The 21,002-nt window shown below is 36.9% G+C and overlaps 1 protein-coding gene and 1 long non-coding RNA gene across 2 annotated transcripts in view; both read left to right on the top strand.

Moving 5' to 3' along the window:
* LOC111509054 (solute carrier family 7 member 14) overlaps positions 1-21,002 on the top strand; it is a 206,292-nt gene that overhangs the window by 125,851 nt on the left and 59,439 nt on the right. The gene's annotated exons all lie outside the window — the stretch shown is intronic.
* LOC141482164 (uncharacterized) lies at positions 8,513-9,369 on the top strand. The gene is made up of 2 exons (XR_012465380.1): positions 8,513-9,010; positions 9,070-9,369. It is a non-coding gene; the product is annotated as an uncharacterized lncRNA (long non-coding RNA).

Here is a 21,002-nt window from a genome sequence, read left to right as displayed (position 1 = left end):
AGTTTTTTAATTTTCAGCTTTCATTAATATTTCAATTTTTTATTTTTTTGGTTGTTGCTTGTATGTTATTTTTTGGTAATTTCAGTTTCTTCTTTAATAAAATTGTTATTTTCGGTTAATCTTTTTAATTTTTTTCAGGGATTTCAAATCAATTCATATTATATTAGACAAGGGAAGTCCGAACTGATGAAATACACCACGAAACATTGTCAAACCACCTTCAAACAAACATTAAATTATTTTTAATAGGTTCAAGTTTATATTTCTCCAATGTAATTTCATAAATATTGTCTTTGTCTTTTGTCTTTAATTATATATATTTTCTTAGTATTATTTTATCACTAACAAGCACATTTAGAGCTTCTGCGATTTCTTGTTTATTCACACATAAATCTTATATAAATCATGTGAATTGGCAGGATGAATGAACTTTATTATTATTATTATACCGAAATCATTTTTTTTCTTATCAAGTCGTAGGTTTGCTGCCGGAACTGAAATACACAACGAGAGCGGAATTGTCTTGTCCATCGGGAATACAAACTGTTTACAGAAATGGTGCTCTGTAGATAAGGCGCGCCTCGCAAGATGTTGGAGGATTGTGGTAATTCTGTTAAGCGATCGCAGTAGGCTTTCTCGCAATGTAATCCGAATACATGAAACAACGCCTGCACATTCTCCCGAGGATCTAGATAGTTGATTATTGATCACATGCGTTCATGCAGCTGGGGCACGTGCATTTAATGCAGCAGGTTTATATTAAGAGAATCGATAGGGAGCCGAAGGTGTTTCAAATGATCTGAATGAGTTATTGCTGGTGACGTGAGAATTGTTCCGTCAATTCAAGCGTTTTCCAAGGGCTAAATACAAGCACTACGGGAAAATCCTAAAGACGCTCTAAGAGTGATTCCTGTGCGAAAGTAGCGATTTACGTTGGATTTGAATCGCTGAAGATTATTGTATTCCATGGAGTGGAAACAGTGGAGTTTGAAGTGTACTGAGTTGAACCTAAAAAACGATGAGCAGTCAAAACCATAAATTATATGATACGTTTGCTTCAAAACACAGTCATAATACAAGAAATGGTCATCTAAAAATCCCACAGCATATCTTGTCAAGCTATGAAAAATCCCCACAGTATAATGACATCACGTGCTTCAATAAGCTGCCAAATGAAGGTGAGAAAATCACAAATGACAAAGTATTTCATGATTGTGTTGAAACTATGCTTTCAGACAGATGCTATTATAGTTACCAAGATTTTTCAATTGACAATCTCACAAACAATCAAATTCACAGTCGACGTAATTTTATTCAGATTAAATTGTGTGAATAGTGAAAAATGTTAACTAGATTTGTGGGCATATATGCTTATTTGTATATGTGTGTTGGTGTGTATATTTGTGTATGTGTATATATGTGTTTATGTGAATATATGTGTACGTATGTAGATGTAAATCTGTGCTCAATCTCTTCCTCTTTTTCTGTCTTCACCAGATTGTAGTGAACGGTGAACGATTATAGTCACAGTCCATCTCGTATTTCTGATATGTACCGCTCTTGGTGGGATCAAATGTGTCATGTCACTCGAACATCTCCCGTCGAAGTATCTATGAAAGAGGTTGCAAGTGATGTTCATGTCTCCAATCAGGCGGATGGCTCTTTTCTGGATGAAATCCAGCAGCTTCAGGGAATGCTTTGAGGCGGAGCTCCAAACTTGAGAACAATACTCTAAAGAAGGTCTGACCTGAGCTTTATGAAGCATCAAAAATTGCTGGGGTGTGTACAGTTTTCTGGTTTCTGGTGTGTACAGTGTTTCAAGCTTCCGAGAAGCAGCCTTTGCAATACTTATTGGTGTCCATTCTAACCCTCAACAAACTTATCGATGCAGAAAACGGAATTGTCTGTCCTGATATAATTATATTCGGTTCGGAGACATTTATGTTCTTGGGGAAAATCGATGCCTGAGTAACTTTCACCCCAAGTCAAAATCACCTCTAGATCCTCATTGAGATATGCAACCTCGTGCTGTTGGTAGAGATGTCCTGGAATCCAAATAGAATGAGACAAGTGTGCTGTCGTCGGCAAAGCAATTTATTGGATTTTTCGTTTTTTCAATAAGTCGTTGATATACTTTAAATACAGTGTGAAAACAATATGGATCCCTGAAGAACACCAGCGTTAATGATAAAAGTATTCGGGAGGAATTCGTTGACGGCTATTTGCAGGGAAGGTTTTTCAGGAAGCTGAAGAGCCATACACAAAAATGATCCAACAAGCCATAGCAGCGTGCTCTTCGAAAAACAGAATAAATTATCAGCAGGTCCGGTAGATGAAATCATCAGAAATATCGTGTTTCCACTTCAAATACTAGAAACATTGGGAACAATTTTAGGAGAGAATAATTTTTGAGAAAGAAAAGTTTCAGCTTTCTACTTCTCTACCTCTATACAGAAAAATGAGGCAATTTTTCAAGGAAAGTAGGAAAGCAAACAATTGAAAAAATACACAGATGTGTAGATCATGCAAAAAAGTAACTTTCGGACACAAACTGGAAAAAAGTCCTCTCGAAACAGCTACTTCCATATAAACATTGAATTACAAAAAAGAAAAAACTTCCGAAACAATTTTTATATAAACACTGAATTATACCAAAAACACTTCACTCTATTTATCAGTTTGTATTCCGTACAATCGTTATGAAATTGAATCAGATATCATTCACAGGATTGCTACACAATATAGTGAATGAAAGAGGTATAAAATTTGACTTGCATGGTACTTTTTCATCGTCACTGGTGGACATCCGATGTTTTGGAATAAGACACTGTCTCTATTGCCTCTTCGGCACAAATCTGGAATGAAATGGAGCATTCCATTCATGAAATTATGACTCCATGTCACGAATGACTTGAATCTACTCATGTCGTCGATGACAGTCCGTAATGATAATCATTCACTTATCATTCACAGAAATCTTGTTTGAATTTGAAAGGGAGTTCTGGCTTTCTACTTTCTACAGAAAATGTGGGAATCTTTCAAAGAAAGGAAGGAAGCAATCAATTTCAATATTATTCTTGGGAAGATTCTGAGAATTTTTTTTTTGATAAAGGTGGTGAAATAGAAAGTCTGAATCGTTCTTCCCAAAAAAAAAATGGAGATCGTGTTCAGATATACCGAAGAGAAGAGTTTATTCAACGCTCATTTTGTTTTCTTCGTCGGTAACCATACCAACATTTCAAAACTTTTCAAAACGGAAATTTTCCGAGATTTCAGACTTGAATTCAATCAAAACTTGGCCAGATAGGAGATGCATTTTTGCTACAAATCCGATTTGAAAGTACTATTCCAATCGTATTTATACTCTTTGAGTCCTGATCCAGTTGTTACTTTCCATTCCAACTTAATCGACGAATGGAATTTCGGGAATATTCGAAATTGAAGATTATTTGTTGATAAAATTGTTAATACTGTCAATATTATTCTTAGTGTTATTTCAGTGTGAATATTTCAGGTTAATCTACCAATTCCGGTTGTAGAGTAAACAAACATTACTGTAAACAACTAAAAATCCGTAATTTCAAATATTGTTCGTTCTAGCAGAATTGTATGAAATTTGTTATACCGAAATAAAAATGTACAGAAAAATATTTTTACGACGGCCTACTTGAAATATGCATCATTTCGCACTGTAAACTAGTACACAAAATCAGATATTTCACGCTAGTGCGAAATAGATATTGCGCATGGTCTCCTCGCGCTACGATTGCCTTATACAGTTAACTATACTCTCGTCGGACCAGAACCTGTCATTGGCATCGCTTTAGACTTTGCCAAACAAAGACTGAACACCTGGATGGCAAGAATATTCATGGACAAGGAGTTTATTCACCCTTCGAAGCTTGATACCAAACAGTTGTTGGACTACAGTAGGAATGAACTACGAGACTCCGCCTGTCGCCTCTGTTTGGAAAATGATGAAACAACAGAGCACATACTTTGTGACTGCCCCGCTGGGGACCAAATCAGGTTTTTAAAGTTCGGCAGAGTGGTACTCTTACCATCTGACCTGAAAGACCACTCACCATACAAACGAATCGGTTTCTTTGAGAAGCTGGGGTTATTTGGTGCGGTGTGTGTTGCGGTGAAGGGTCGAATAGACTAACTAACTTTGGACCTAACCTAACCTAACAATATTCAAATTTTCACTCATAGGTTCCTGTGACAATGACTACAAACGAGTTCATAACATTATAGTGACAATGTGATTAACTAAGTAGATAGGTAGCGAATCATATAATCTGTTCAATTTTCTTTGGTACAATCACAGAATAGTAAACAATTTAGCGTCGACTACGAGGTCATGGGCCTTCTACTATTAGTTTGTTTATCATTTGTTACCAATTGTTTACTATTATGTGGTACAATGTCATGTCATAATCTCATAATCAAGCCATCCAAAGTTTGATAAAAGAAAATGATAGTATCCCGTTAGTACTGAACAATTATTCGAATATCACCACCAATAATCATTTTTCTAATATTTCATAAATACAGACCAAAATGTAACCAAATATTTTTGTTGAGTGTTCAACATAATATGTTCACATTGTGTGATGCATCTTTTTTATATACTTCTTCAGGCAATGGTGAATGTTCCTCAAATTGGGTTATTACAGCAAATGCAAGTTTGAACAAAATAAAGTTGAGTTTGATTCATGAGTTTTTCAATTTCACTTCGAAAAGTATTCAAATTGATGTTTCAAATGTTGGGTTTTGATTTCTAAAGGGATTTGTTTCTAATTCACATATTGGCAACAGCCCCTAATTCAGGTTAAAATAATTTATACGTACCTAGATATTCTACTTTCAAAATGAAAATTATCTTTATGAATCAACAATTAGGGCAAAATATAAATTATAGTTCAATATCACCTTTACAAGCCACATAAACAACAGTTGTTTTGTTATTTACTTATATAGAGGAAGATATGTTAGATGCACAAAATGTCATATGTCACAAAATGTTTCGGAACTTGGAACATAAGTAAACAGCACGCCTCTGAAAAATGTCATCTTTGTTTGTCTCTAAATATTACTGGAGTTTTTTCCCAACACCAAATCGTTATTTTAAACACCTCGACACGTGTTTCGATCACCAAGTGATCATCTTCAAAGAGGAAGATTGAAAACTGCATTTGTTTTGTTTGTCTCATACAGGTAACAGATTCATTGTCCTTTATTAGCTAAAACCGATGTTGTCAAATGGTGAAATAGAAACGAATCCCTTCAAATGTTGAATGCATTATTTCATTCCTCTTTTTTAAGTATTTATAATAATTTTTTTAAAAGAGGTTGATAAGTTCAAAATGCGTTGTTTTTACGAAAACTACTCGATTTTCGTCAGGAGGAACATTCCCCATTGGATTGGTTTCCTGTAAAAATGATTTGATAGTAGGTATAATACAGTCATGCGAAATTAAAATCCGACTCACCTATATTTTTCATGTAGGTCGTTGAAGAAGTATAATGTATATACAACTCGTGAGAAAACTAGATATTTCATACTCGTTTGACAAGATGATGAACCCCTCGCCAACTCGTATGAAATATCCTATTTTCCGCACTAGCGGACAATGATATCATGGCACAACGTATATGTTTATATTTGGACTATTCCCATATCACGTTGTCTCACGCGAGTTATTCAATCTGTATACTCAGTTTGAAAAAATATGTTTTGAATATGTTTTTCCGTTAACCAACTGGCGCACCCCTACCTCCATATTGTTCTCAAATATGAAAGTAAAGAAAAATAAACCTTCCCCAAGAGGTTGGGTTTGAAAACAGATCATTCATATGTATTATTTATCATTCTTCAGCTGAATACAAAAATAATGAATGCAGGCACGTTACCATTATTATTATATTCACGTAAATTATTTATCGAATATGACATCTGGACATATCATTGTTTTGAAGTTAGTCAAAGAAAATATACCATTTTGGCCAAAAACCTCTCGGCTTTCTTTCCAAACTACATTCATATGAACATTGAATTATACAAAAATAATTATTTTCACTTCAGTTGAGACGCCAACTACTCGTTATGGAATTGAATCAGATATCATTTACAGGATTACTTTACACAAGAGTTACTACGAATGACATCTGATTCAATTCCACATCGAATGTTACTGGGCACCAAAATAAAATGTATTCAAAAGAATTCTCAGCCTCAGAAAAACGGACAGACAGCTTGTCACTTTGTTGTAATTGGATGTAAAGTGAAATTAACCTATGAGGTAGAAGGTTGCTTTTATGGAAAACAGGAGGAAACGGCTATGGGTAAGCCCTTGTCCCCCTACCTGGCAAACCTGTTCATGAGCAGATTCGAAATGGAAACCAAAGAAAAGTCAATAATTTTCTTAGGATATGGCTAAGATATGTGGATGATATTTTCGCGATATTCGATAACAAAAAATCGAATATTGAGGACAGTTTTCTCTTAACGTGTGGCTCGGAGTTATTGGGGATGATTTAATTGGGCCTCATTTTCTAACTCCCCGAATAAATGGTGAGGTAAGTGCATCCAGTACTGCTGGAGGAAGGGATATGATTTTTATGCATGATGGGGCTCCCGCCTATTTTAGTCAAGAAGCACGTCAGCATTTAACTAAAACATATGCAAATCAGTGGATAGGTCGTGAAGGACCACAGAACTGGCCCGCTCGATACCCGGATCTCAATCCCCTCGATTTATCTATCTGGGGCCATTTACAGCATTTGGTTTATCGTACTCCTGTTCGCGATGTAGAGGACTTAAGAAACCGCATCATCGATGCGTGCAGGGTAATCAGAGATACTCCAGGAATATTTGAGCGAATACGTCGCTCAATGCGCCGACGTCTAGACGCATGCGTAATGTCTGAAGGTAGACATATTGAACATTTACTATGATTTCTACATGTTGTGTGTTTTGTTATCTATAAATTAGTTTTGTTTATTACCCTGTAATCGTTTAATGCATGTAGTACCTACAAAATAACAATAAATCCAGTTCACATTTATGACAATGTATCTCTGTAGTTGTTCGTAAAATAATATTTTGCTGCGAACTGGTTTATTTTGGGCAGAGAACCCAAGAGACATTTTTTATTTAGAATGAAACAGGCTATCGGAAATAAATTTTTAAATGGTCAACAGATAATAAGATAAAAAGTTACATTGGAAATAAATTTTAGGGGTTGCGTTTTCCACCCCTTACTATCATGAGGTAAACCAAATAAATTTCTGGCTAAGTGTATTTTTGGTAGTACAAAATGTCAGGATAATTTCAATATTGTAACTTCTTTAATGCTTGCGAGAAAAATTGTTATACAAATTTTATGTACCCCCTTTAAGGGGCTGTATCTTAACAAGGGATGCTCCAATGAAATTTCTTTATGTGAAAGACTTTTTTTCGATGAGGAATCACCTCCTCAAATGTTTTACACTTATTTAATTGCACCCTGTATAGTATGTATACGGATAGCTTTGTGAGTATGATTATTTTGATCTTCCTCCCGGAGATGTTCACTTGGTGATCGAAACACGTGCCGAGGTGTTAAAATAATGGTTTGGTGTTGGAAAAAACTTCAATAATAATCATAAATTTTGCATAAAGATTATTGTCGGAGGAAAACCAGTTGTTTCGCAAACTTTTGTACACCCTGTATATCTCTCGCCGCATTTAGGGTACAAATCAGTCGCTCATATATTTCCAGCTGCCTCGACTGTAATGTATTCCCCAGATTCGTTGATGCACAGACCCTCTCGCCAGTTAAATTGCTATTGCTATACGGCCCCCACTCATTGCTCCCTGAGGAATACTCTCCAATGAATTTTCCATATCACCACGGCCAGATGAGCTAAAAAATGCCCAAAGTTCCAACACAAATCCACCCGAATGCGAATTGAGAGCATATAAATAATTCATGTCGGACGTAAAGCAGTAAACAACTATTGGAGTGGATGTCCGTGTTTGATAGCACAATATTGTGGGGGATATATAATAGTGGTGTTATTTATTGTGGCAATTTAGATAAGGCTAGCGCTGCGGTGGTGGTTCTGATGAGGGTTATTATAGTGTTTTGATACATGTTATTTTCTTCATAATAGTCCAGTAAATCGTTTTTTTTTCTTCATTCTGTATGCTGAATGACAATCTCAAGCAATTTTATGTGTTTTCAACCCAGTTTTAGCATACTTTAGAGGCTGAAGAAGTATCATGTTCAAAAAATGTGCTCATTGATTTTGATCCATTGCCAGCCGAAATGACAAAATAAACAAACAGTAGAAAACTCTTTTTCAAACCCACATTTTGTGAAAAAAAAGTTTTCAAATCAAATCAATCGTATCAATTTACCAATTCACATGATTTAAATGATACTAGCAAACCCGGCCACGCGTTGTCGTGGCTAAGGTTTCTGTTATATTACATTGTAGTAATAGTTATTTATGTATCAAGGGAATTAGGAGGGCCTTAATTACCGATGGCAAAGTTTGCGTCCCGAGGGCCTCTGGCCCAAGGGACAGCAATTGCCTGAGGTTATTAAGGCTCATTAATTCCCGTGGTACATAGATAGTTTTATTTCTGACCGATTTCAATAAAATTTTGTTCATTTTTGAAACGGAAAAATGTACCAATTCATTACTTTCCCGGTAAATTTGAATCAGGTACCGTTGATTATAGTAGAGTTTTCTTGTTGCTTGGTTGTTGCTATGTTACTTGTTTATAAACAGAACTTTGTTATCAAGCTGTGTTTGCGGTGAAAACGTGTTTTCTACCCCAAATATAATGGAGGATATTTTGAAAAAAGCTGAACAAGCAAGAGAATCATTAATTCCATCGAAAAGTGAAGCCGTATACCAAAAAGAATACAAGATATATCTGGACTGGCTGACACGGAAAAATGTTCTGCCAAAAGATGTCACTGAAACTGTATTTCTGGCATATTTTCAAGAACTCGTAAGGAATTTTCTATGTTTTTCGGTAGATTTGGTAGTAATTGTGTTTATTCGTTTCAGTCAGAAACGTATAGTCCGAATTCTTTATGGACTAAATGGTCAATGCTAAAATCGATGGTGACTATACATGAGAAACGAGATATCACCAAGTTCAATGAACTACAGGCTTTTTTGAAACGGAAGAGTAAGAGTTATAAGCCGAAAAAGTCTGCTGTTTTATCTCCTAAAGATGTTATCAGCTCCAGCCATACAAAAGAAGAAATTGTTTCCAGTGGCGGAAGTAATTTTCAGGGAACATTTCAAAATTGTACATTTATTATTTGTAATGACGTGAATAAATAAAATATGGTTCAGTTTTCATTTCTATTTATTTTTACTTGTGAAAGGTAGAGGGAATTATAAAATCTATAATGTCCCAAGGGAGTTATGACCCTCTTTATTGATAGTGTAACTATGACGATATAAGCTTATAATATCCCGGTCAGAAATAAACTATTTAAGAGGAACGATAGGAGAAAATCAGTCACGGGGACCACCATGCTTCTTCACATAGATGCCATTTGTATAAAAATATGGCGACCTCCATGACAGATTTTCTACTAACCCCTTAGATCATTTTGATATTCAAACCATCATATCCAAATGCATTGGTTTTTATTTGACAAATAGTTTGGGATACCACAGACTGGTTAACTGGGGATAGTTTAAAGTTGGAGTCATAAAGTACATTACTATTATATTGGGATATAATATCAACTGATGGAGAGATATTAGGTAAGGTATCAACAAAAAAATTATTGATTCCATCTGAATTTTGCAAATGAGGTGGAATATCAACTTTAGCCTTCACGGGTAGAACTTTATTATTTTTTAATATGTTCCAGCATTGTTGTTCCAGCATTGTTAGATACACTGAGCTTCGAGTTGAAAAAAGCCTTTTTTTTCCTCAAAATAGCTTTAGAGGTGGAGTTTTGCAGTTCCTCATGTAATGAAGTTATCGATAAGTGGTATAAGCTTTTCACAAAAGGACGTAAAAATGTGAATGACGACACTCGCTCTGGACGCCCCAGGAAAATCAACAATCGATGAACATGTTGGTGAATTGTTATGAAGAATCGTCGAATCACTATTAGAGAAGTTGCTGAGGATGCGAAAATTCTAGGCATGAAGCGTGTGGAAGCAAAGTTCGTTTCAAAATTGCTGAATTTTGAACAAAAACCATCGCATGAGCTTCGCTCAGGAATTGTTGAATGACGTCAACGGCGATCCAGATTTGCTTAAATAGATCATAACTGATGAATCATGGGTAAATGGTTATGACGTCAAAACCAAAGTCCAACCGTCCCAATGTAGGAGCCCAGGAGAGCCAAGACCACGGCAAGTTCGATCAAGTGTCAAGGTTTTGCTCACTGTTTTATTCGATCAACAGGAGTTTTTGGCACATGGTCGTACGGTCAATAAGGAGTTTATCCTGAAGTTATGCGCCGCTTGCAAGAGGCAATACTAATAATAGAGGAGCCCAAGCGGGGATTTCGGGATTTACTAAAGCGCGGCAGATTAATATACGGGGGGATACCTTGTACCGGTTAAGTACCTCCACCAAATATGAGCCCCATATATAAGGCCGCCTGTGAGGGATGGAGGATCAGATTGGTAAAAAAATTGATCATCAGAAATTTTCGAGCGCGTCAGATTAAGGTAGGGTGAGTTAATTACCTTGAGAGTGACGTGAAGAAAGAGGAGGGCAGCAAAGTTGTAAAAAAACGCCATTTCAACATTCTCGAGCGTAGCTGATTTTTTTATTTTGAAGGAAATAATTCAAGGATAACGAAAAATATATAATCTAACGATTTCCGCAAGCCGAAATAACAAAAATTCGTCGATAAAGTTTAATGCGTGCAGCTGTGTGATACCTATATTTCCTTCTCCGAGTTTCTATTCTTCTATTCTCTACTCACTTTTTCTCTATATATTACTCTCTCACTCCGTCCCCACTCTGAATTCTGTTGCCATGACGCCATCACAGCTGATCACAGAGACTCGTTCGTGATGAAGATGAAGATGATGATTAATTAATCAATTAATTGATGGATGTAGCCGTTACTACGTGGTAGGAAATCATAATGAAAAAAAGATAAATTGAACTTTCTATGTTTTTCACCACTTTTATTTGTAACTAACGTTACTGCAGTTTCGTCCTATAAGGACATTTTCAAACTCATACAATATATCAGGACATTTTTAAACTCATACAATATATATGTTTGAAAATGTCCTCATAGGACAAAACTGCAGTAACGTTAGGTTAAAATAAAAGTGGTAAAAAACATAGAATGTTTCAATTCCCCTTTCTTCACTATGATTTCCCACCACCTAGTAACGGCTACATCCATCAATTTATTGAAAAGTTTCGGCTTTCTATAAATAAAAGTGGTAAAAAACATAGAAAGTTTCATTTCTCTTTTTTTCATCAATCAATAGATAATGAAAAATAATTTTTTTTGACCATTTTTTAAAAATTATTTTCTTATAAATACAAGTATTCTAGATACTTGAAAAATATACACTTATTCATTTGCATGCTATTTCCTGAGCTTTTCAATTAATAAAGTTCAATGTATTAAATTTTTTTTTTAAATATTGTTTTTGTCAGATTAGGCGGACCCCTCTAGATAATCGTCAGATTATGAGACAGCACGTCTGAAATATAAAGATGAACCATATACAGTGTCACACATAAAGTCCGCATCAAATGGGATTTTTTTTGTTCATCTCTTCAAGCAACTTTTGATATCTCCATTAGGTTGTGCTTTAAAAATGATGCCAAATAACATGCATATGACCGATCAAGTGATTTTTCTTCCCTGTCAAATTTGACATTTTTTCCAAAAAATGTTCAGAAAAGCAGTGATTGCTCGAAATATCGGAAATCGGTAAAGAGAAAAGATGATTGTTTTTTCATTTTTTACTCATATACCAATTTTTAGCCCTCTAGTACAAATTTAGTTTTTTTACAGTTTTTCGAAAATTTGACATTTGCCGATTTCTCAAATTTAGCCAAACCTCAACAAAGATAGTGCTTTATGCCTAACTTAGCCTAAAATATCAGCTACTTGTCGGTGACCGGTATTCTCGCCGCATATTAAAACGATTTCAATTTTCTCTTGAAGATTCAGCATTTTTAACAACACACTAGACAACGAATAAACTATTTTAAATCTAAAACTGTTAAACACTATTTTGAGTTATTCAACAAATGTCATATGACAATAAAATATTTTGCTTATTCAGTTCAGTTCAATTGTTTCCACAGTACCCAAAGTTTGATTTCGTTGTAATTTTTTGTAATTAGTAAATCAAAGTTTAACTGTTTGAAAAGTGCAGTTAAGAATAAATTATTGACTTTTCATTGATATTGTTTTTTAATTATGCTAATGTATCAAGCTATTCCGCAAAAAGTAGAAATAAAGTGAAATATTTATCTGTTTTTAAAAACTGTATCAACTTTGCATCATTTTTGGCATAATTTTTTCTGGTGTTTTAAATTTTTGCGAAATAAGTTGTATTCAGAATTGCAATTGGTAATAAAAATGCGTTGATGCGATACTGCATAGATAATAAAAATACCTATTGTATTAGGTTTCATAAAATCCATATTTTATTGGGAAAAAAAGTTGGTAGCGCTTCCTCGGCGACAAGTGATCCTACACAAATTTCTTTCTCATCAAAAAGTCCTAAAAATGATACCTTCATGCGTTAATATTGTCCAAACTTCCAAAATGTGGTGAAAACTTTTTACATTCGCGTTGGCATTGAAACAAAAGAAGGACTTCCTCTTATCAAATTTTTCGATCTCGTCCCTGGATCAAAATCAAATTCCATTTCGCCTCTGGTGACTGGATACGTGTTATGCATGGGCAAATATTCATTAAATTTTATCCAGGCATCCGAAATAAAGCGCAAACACATTTTGAATATTAATACACCATGATGGGACCAGCACAATATTGAAAATTCAATAAAATGTAATTCATCTGCCAATCTTCATTATTGTCGAAACAGTGTAACTTTCATGAAAATGGGTATTCCAATTACATACAACAAATATTTAGCACGTCAAAAAAATATGCAATGTTCAAATGAATTTCAAACAGATTCAAAATGGGGGATTAGTGAGATGGAATTGGATGTGAGTTTGTGAAAAAGTAATCATTGTTTTCGTTTCCACGAGAGAATACGGAGATGTAGATGGCCTCTTCATTCCCTCCGAAAGCAAGCGTGAGCGTTAGAAAAAGTTTCTGTTGAATGTGAATTGAATTAAAATGGATATACTGCCGAAACGTTGATGAGAAAATAACATTGATGGATCTTTGATGAAATCTACCGATACTTGATACTTGAGTTAGTATAAGAATAATGAAAATAAGAAACATGTGGTGCGTTTTTGTTCAAATGTTTATTGAAAATCTCACTATGAAGTTTCCTAAATGGATTGATATGTTTCTACAAATAGTAACACCTATTCAACAACCACCAACACCTTCCACAAAGAGCATCATATTTTTCGATCCAGGACTATCTGAGAAGATAAAATGAGTTGATGCTAACTTGTTCCATTGATGACTCATTTAATTTGTAGAAATAAAAAATTAAATATCTATTTTGTGAATAACTTTTCAATACAAGTCATGAAATTGTAAAACAACAACAAAAATTAATTGGCGCTCCGGGGCGACTTGATTAATTCCAGTGGCGCATTTGCTTTTTCAGCTGCAGGAAAGCCCAAAAAACTTGCAGCACCACATCATCTGAAGATTTTGATCTGCCAATGTCCTCTCTTTCATAAAACAAAATGTAGGGTGTCTCCAGAAGCTCCAATAAATTCAACACATCGCCAGAACACTTAGTGAACAAACTTAAACCAGTCCGTTTCATCTTTGACCAAGGCGTAATAATGACCAGATTCAATGCCAGAACTACAGTCAACAATGACTGCATGAAAATTATAATAGTGGCCTGCTAGATTGAAGTGTTCATCTAATTCGAACCTTCGTAAGAGTTTGGTGCTTCTGTCAGAGGTTGAGTCATGTTTGAAGATCATCAGTGTTATTATTAGATTAACTGGTGCCTCAGCTATACTTGTTTCCTTATAACAGTTAGTTAGTTTGGCGCATGTTTGGCAATACAGTCGATCATCACCAGTTAAAATTCCCATCATTAGATGATTTAACAATAAGCTTTGCACGGACTGGTTATTAGTCATATCAGGAAATGCTAGTTGAAGTTCCAGAAATTCATATACGTTTTTGCTACCTCTTGAACTTTTACTACAAAGTTAACAAGTGAGGATTTTTCCAGCTGAAGATTTACAAACACAAGACGAGATAGACTGTACGGAACCATTCAATCCAGAGCGGTCAGGAGTATTGATTCTGCTTTTTTTTTGGTTACGAAGAGTATTCAACAAGAACCCCAAGAATTCGGAACAATCCTTTCGTTGTCTTAACGAGTATCTAGTGGACTTCAAAAACTCCTATATTGAATATAGGATAACGAAAATAATTCTTGTTTGATTTCTACTAAATTTTTATTTGTTTCGACCGGTTTCGGTTCATTAAACGTTAAATGGTTTAACAAACCGAACCAGGTTTTTTTGTCAACAAAGAAATGTCCCATCGGCAGGTGGAAGGATCAAAAGGTTTCGGTGTTTCATCTGTATTTTTTTAAGCGGAGTTCACTGTGTGAAAACGGCCGGCGACAATAACAAGCAACTATATAGTTTACTATTTTTTTTGTGTATGACTTCATGTGATATTATTACCTTATTCAAACTGTCAATCTGTGGTGGGTATGAATTTTTATAAACTCAGTTTTTGCCTAGGCCATCATTCATCAAATTTGTCATAATTTGAAACAGCTCAATATCAACAAGGCGTTTGGTCCTGATGAAGTGCCCGTCATCTTACTTAAAAAGTGCGCAAATGATATCGCACCAGTATTTTGCAGACTTTTCAACCTGCCATACAAGGAAGGGGTGTTTCCTTCTTGTTGAGGGATTGCTCGCATTCAGCCTATTCCCAAAAAGGGCAAGAAAAGCCTTCCAAATAACTATAAACAAGTGGAGAAATCCGCAAACCATCATATCAATACAATCGATCATCACCAGGAAGGCTTCAACATCTTGAGCGATCATCAATATGGCTTCCAGAAACAAAGATCAACAAGCGACCTTCTTTCGTATTGAAATACTGAAACTCTATTTCACATTTTTCACATTTCCATTTATCTGTTGTATACAATATTTTGAAATAGTATGTCAGAAATAAGTCACCTATATTTGGAATAGCACAATAGAGAAACATGAAGAGTCAAGAGCTGTTGCGCTTGATATTTCTATGTCCTTTGACCTTTGTGGCATGAGGGTTTGCTGGCCAAACTTCGATGCTATGGCCTATCGGATCATTTTGTGAATGGCTCTCCAGCTTCCTGGAAGAACGTTCCCTGCAAGTAGCCGTCGATGGTTATCTCTCAAATACTTTTACCATCAACGCTGCTGTTCTCCAGGGATCCATATTGTCTCCAACCCTCTTTTTATCGTATATCAACGACTCATTGAAAAAAAAAGGAAGATCCAATATATTGTTTTGCTGATGACAGTATACTTGTCTCGTCATTCCATTTGAATTCCAGGACATCGGCTGCGGAAGCACATCTTCACCGGCAACGGGAGATTACATATCTTAATGAGGATCTGGAGGTGATTTTGAAATGGGGGTGGGGAGGAAGGTTCAATTCAATAACACGATAACTCATGCATAGGTTTTCTCCAAAAAGATAGATATTTCCGAACCGGATATATCATTGTCAGGACAGACAACTCAGCTTTCTGCTTCGATGAGCTTGTTGGGGGTTAAAGTGGACACCAATATGTATTGGCACAATCATGTCGCTGGATTTGCAAAGGCTGCTTCTCAAAAACTTGGAACACATATCAGAAATACGCGTCGTACTACTCATCGTTTTGAGGTTCAACTCAGTATAATTCGAACTTCACTGCTTAAGAACTCCCCTATTTGAAGAATTGCGTTTACGTGAAATGAACTCCCTGAGAACGTTTTTCCAAATGAATTCAATCTCCAGCGATTCAAATCCAACGTAAATCACTACTTTCGCATAGGCACCGCTGTTAGAGCGCCTTGAGGATTTTTCTGAAGTGCTTAAAATCATAATTTCATCCTTACCATAATATATTCCATAATCCTAACAATTATCTTATCAGTATCATTGTTTTCTTCACTTTCGCTCCTTTCGCTCAAAAAATTCGATTATAAAAAAAACCCGCAGGCCTTTATAAAAACATAGCCTAGAGAAGGCATGATGGAGACTGATCATATAGTGGACACGAAAGAAAACATTCATAACATTTCCGCAACTCAGACTAATTTTTATCTAGATTTGGGAAGCTGAATACACTTATTGAATGAATGAATCGAAGAGGTTTTTGTATGAAAGTGTATAATTATAAACTTGTGATATACTGTTTGGAACCTTTGGTGTAGTGATGAATATTACTGGAGTTTTTTTCCCAACACCAAATCGTTATTTTTACACCTCGACACGTGTTTCGATCACCAAGTGATCATCTTCAAGAGGAAGATAAAACTCTTGGTGAAACTCAAGTTCCAAGTTTGTTTTTGAAACTAAAACAAATTTCTTGTTTCTGTTTTTGAAAATGAAACTAGTCACAAGCGAGTTCGTTTGGTGGAAATCCGCCTTTACTCGCTCCAATGATTTCCGACACTCGCGAGTGCTGACTATATTTCTCACTTGTTGAATAATAAATTGATTTTGAACCAGTGCAGTAAACAAAATTTTCTTTTGGAAATGAATATATGTACAAATAAATTTCATTTCATTTCGTTCGCTTTATTTACGTCACGAAATTAGAACAGACAGAAGCTGTAAAGTAATCCATACAAAGCTCCAATATCCCATCAATGGCAATCCTCTGTCTCCCCGAAGCCAATTCAATAAGTCTATAAAGAGTTCAACACGCATACCCGTCGATAAAATATCGCATCAGGAAGGCGCAATATTGATTCCGGTTGGCGGGTCAATCAAGAGATAAGCACGTTTTAATTTCGGAGGGGATCTCCCCGCTTTGGTGAATCGCGTTCAGCAATATCGGCTTCTTAAACTCTTGTCGCCCTTTTGAATGGCTTTTGGAGACATTGTCGCACAATCGAGTGAATATTATATTGCGCGCATTTGATTTACATAACAAATTGCAGCTGTCTTCCATAATAAATACCTGCCTTCACAATTGAAATTCATATGGTATATAAAATAATATGTAAACTAACTAGATATACACAAATCGAACCGGTCAAGCGCTCTATGCGCATGTCGACAGGCATGTATATCTTGTGCTAGGTCCAGATGAGCCTACGTACTATCGCGGGCAGACTGAGCCTGACGTACTAAATATTGCACTTCTCAGAAACGACTCTGACTAGCAAGATTTAAGTTCTGTCGGAACTGGACTCCGATCATAATCCAGTTATCCTGGTACTGGGTGATGCACTTCCTTCTCCTGATTATCGCATGAGATCTTCGACAGATTGGGACATCTTCACAGCCCATCCCACAGAGGATGATGATAACATCCGCCCGGTTTCTGTGGAAGAGCTGAAGGGTTATATCAAGGCCTCAAAGGCCAAGAAAGCTCCGGAGGCTGATTCGATAACCAATAGGTTGTTGAAGAGGCTCTCAGACAACTGCGTCGAGAACCTTCTGAATATAATAAACAGTTCTTTGGCCCTCAGATACTTCCCCAGAAGGTGGAAGCATGCGATCGTCATCATGCTCCTGAAACGGGGTCAGAATTCGTTGTTCCCACAGAACTATCACCCGATTAGTCTGCTTTCGTCGGCAGCTAAGCTGGCTGAAAGAGTCGTTCTGCAAAGGTTCAACGAAGAAGTTGAGGACCGAAATGTTCTGCCTAACGAACAATTCGGATTCAAGAAAGACCATTACACCGAGTTACAGGTTCTGAGACTGGTCGAAAATACCATTCAAGAACCAAACCACAACCGAAAAGTTCACGTTGTCATTCTAGACATCTCGAAGGCCTTCGACCGTGTTTGGCACGAAGGCCTTCTACACAAACTAGACGCGTTCGACCTGCTTTGGAAACTGATCCGATGGATTGGGCCTTTCCTGGAAGACAGAACATTTCAGCTCAGAGTAGAGGGCTCTCTGCCTGACAACAGAGAGATCCTCGCTGGGGTGTCACAGGGAGCTGTGCTCTCTCCCATGTTATACTCGCTCTACACCAGCGACCTCCCGAAGTCCGAGCTTGTGAAGGTGTCTCTCTACGCCGATGAGACGGCTCTCCTCTCATCTTCCATGGGACGGGATCTCGGGATCGTCAATATGCAACGTGCATTGGACGACCTCGAGCGCTGGTACCTCGAGTCGAAGATCCGAGTGAACCCATGGAAAGAATGATATTTTCTCCGGCTAGGAAAGTGAGGGTCTCTAGAAGGAAGATCAACTGGCATGCGTGGGTAAAGTACTTCGGCCTTCTAATAGACCGCAGACTCACTTGGAACCCAAACATTATATCACTTAAAAGAACGATCGAGGGCCGAATAGCTAGTTTGTACCCTCTGATCAACAGAAGATCTAAAATGAGTCTGTCATCATGTATGCTTCAGGCGTCTGGAGACAAGCGGCTTCGTCTAATATCTCCATTCTGGAGAGATTGCAAAACAAGTTATTAAGGTCGATTTTGAATGCTTCTTGGTTCGTGCGGAATGAAGCGCAGAGATTTGCAGCATTCACTCGAAAAATCAGCGAGTTTTTGATTGTGCAGAAACTCATAAAAATCCTTTAGTTAGGGAAGCTATGGATTATGTTGTAGACGACCCCTCCCCATATAGAAGGCCCCAACACCGTATTAGGCCCCTATGTACTCCGTTAAAAGATGAACAATATTTTCATCCATCTCACCGCAGCCAGGTAGGGGTACACCGTGAAGGGCGGCACTGATGTCTGAGGACATTCATGTCGCCATCAGTCATAACCCTTTTGTCCCTCTGACAAACATCAGTTGAAAGGGTAAGGGAGCCAGGCTCCAACCTGAACGAAACGAGGACGACTTTACACAACTGAATATACAGTTGGGCTGAAAAGTTCGAAAGTTCTCATAGGAAAAAAAAATCATAAAATTTAATTTTCTTATTCAATACAGTTTCCTTCTAGGGCGATACAACAATTATAGCGGTCGCTAAATTTCTTTTTAGTGAGCACTCTTTTGAGGTCTGAGAACAGGAAGAGGTCGCTAGGGGCCAGATCTGGAGAATAAGATAGATACGGAAGTGATTCAAAGCCCAATTATTGTGATTTTGCCATATTTTTCATCGATTCGTGGCATGGTGCATTGTCTCGATGAAATAGCCATTTCCTTTTTTTCAAGTTGGTCAGTTTTTCGGCGAGTTCGTCCTTCAAACGCTTCAATAACAGTATGCAAAAGTCGCTGTTGATTACTAGTTTGTACAGGTTCCGTGTTGGATGTTCGTCATATTCTTCTGGACGTAATTTCGTACATCCATATATTGCCTGCCTCATGTGATTCAGTGCCTCATATTCACATAAGATGTTTAGAGCTGTTTCTATCCCTTCGTTGCATAATCTGCAGCTGAGGTCTTCTTTGTACAGCCATTTCATTCAGGTGTCTTCTAAGCATACAATGACATGTTAGTAACCCTGTAATTATTCTGAGCCGATCCCTACTATATTGAAGTAGTTCTTCGGTTCTTTTCTCGGACGGTTCCTTAATGAAGGTTCTACTGTGTTTGTTGCCAGGTACTTTTGTCCAGTACTCTGTGTGCTTCCTATTGGTCCCTGTCCTAATCTGGTTTCGTACCAATGATTTTGGAACCCCCAGAGCTAGGGGTATCAAAATCATGATCCGCGTCTAGCGCATTCATCAGCTTCATCAGTACCTGTGATTCCTGAATGCCCTTACACCCAGAACAAAGTTAATTTGTTCCTGTTTGCAGGTTCATTCAGTTCTTCATGGCATTCCCAGACCAGTTTTGATGTCACCGGGTTTGTCAGAGCCCCTAGTGCGCTCTTGCTGTCCGTTAAAATATTGATCCGCTCATTTCTATGAGGTCTCAATTTAATAAGCCTTGTACACTGCAAGATAGCATACACTTCCGCCTGAAAGACGAATGTGTATAGTCCTAACGGATACCTGTAGTTTAAATTTTTATCCGCTCGGTATATTCCAACTCCCGTTCCATGTTTGGTCTTCGATCCATCTGTATACCAGATGTTTTTTCCAAACATGTTTTCGCGATGACTAATGGCCTTCTACTCTTCACGGCTAATGATTTTGGCCGTGAAGTTTGTGTTAAAGATGTACTTCGGTGTCATGTGTTCCGTGCACATGTTCAATATGCGCTCCTCCACTTGTTCCGAAATTTCTGTTCTCTTGTAGTTCGTTGAGTTTTCCAATCTGAATTGGCCCATCCTGGCCTTCCCCATTTCTATACGTTACAGAATATTAATTAAATTCATAATTTGACTTACTCCGCTTCATCAGAACTTTCGTATGACTCATGAGGGTAAAGGAAACACTGTAGTAGCCAGCATAAGTGCAGCAGAAAAAAGACAATCCGCAGGAAGCTTACTTCAATTATGTAAATAGTCATTTTATGTGATGCCGAAAACATACCCTTGAGGGACCACAGAGACGATGGTATTATTGAGACAACTGTTCAATATTGACGCTAGTAATAACGTTCTAGCCTCACATATATAAAATTGTGAAAGGAATGCCAGTAACATCAACAAACCCAGCAAAACTGTGATAATCCTCTTCACCAGGAGGAGAAAATTGGACGATCTAACGCCACTTTCCGAAGGATTTGTGGTAAAACCAGGGGTTTAGGTCCCAAACAAATCCAGTGGATTTACGTGAT

Source organism: Leptinotarsa decemlineata, unplaced genomic scaffold, assembly GCF_025532065.1.
Source record: "Leptinotarsa decemlineata unplaced genomic scaffold, Ldec_3_MD MMD2_tig00000882_RagTag_RagTag, whole genome shotgun sequence".
Lineage (NCBI taxonomy): Eukaryota > Metazoa > Arthropoda > Insecta > Coleoptera > Chrysomelidae > Leptinotarsa > Leptinotarsa decemlineata.
Note: the sequence above shows the minus strand (reverse complement) of the source record. Positions and strands in the feature narration are given on the sequence as shown.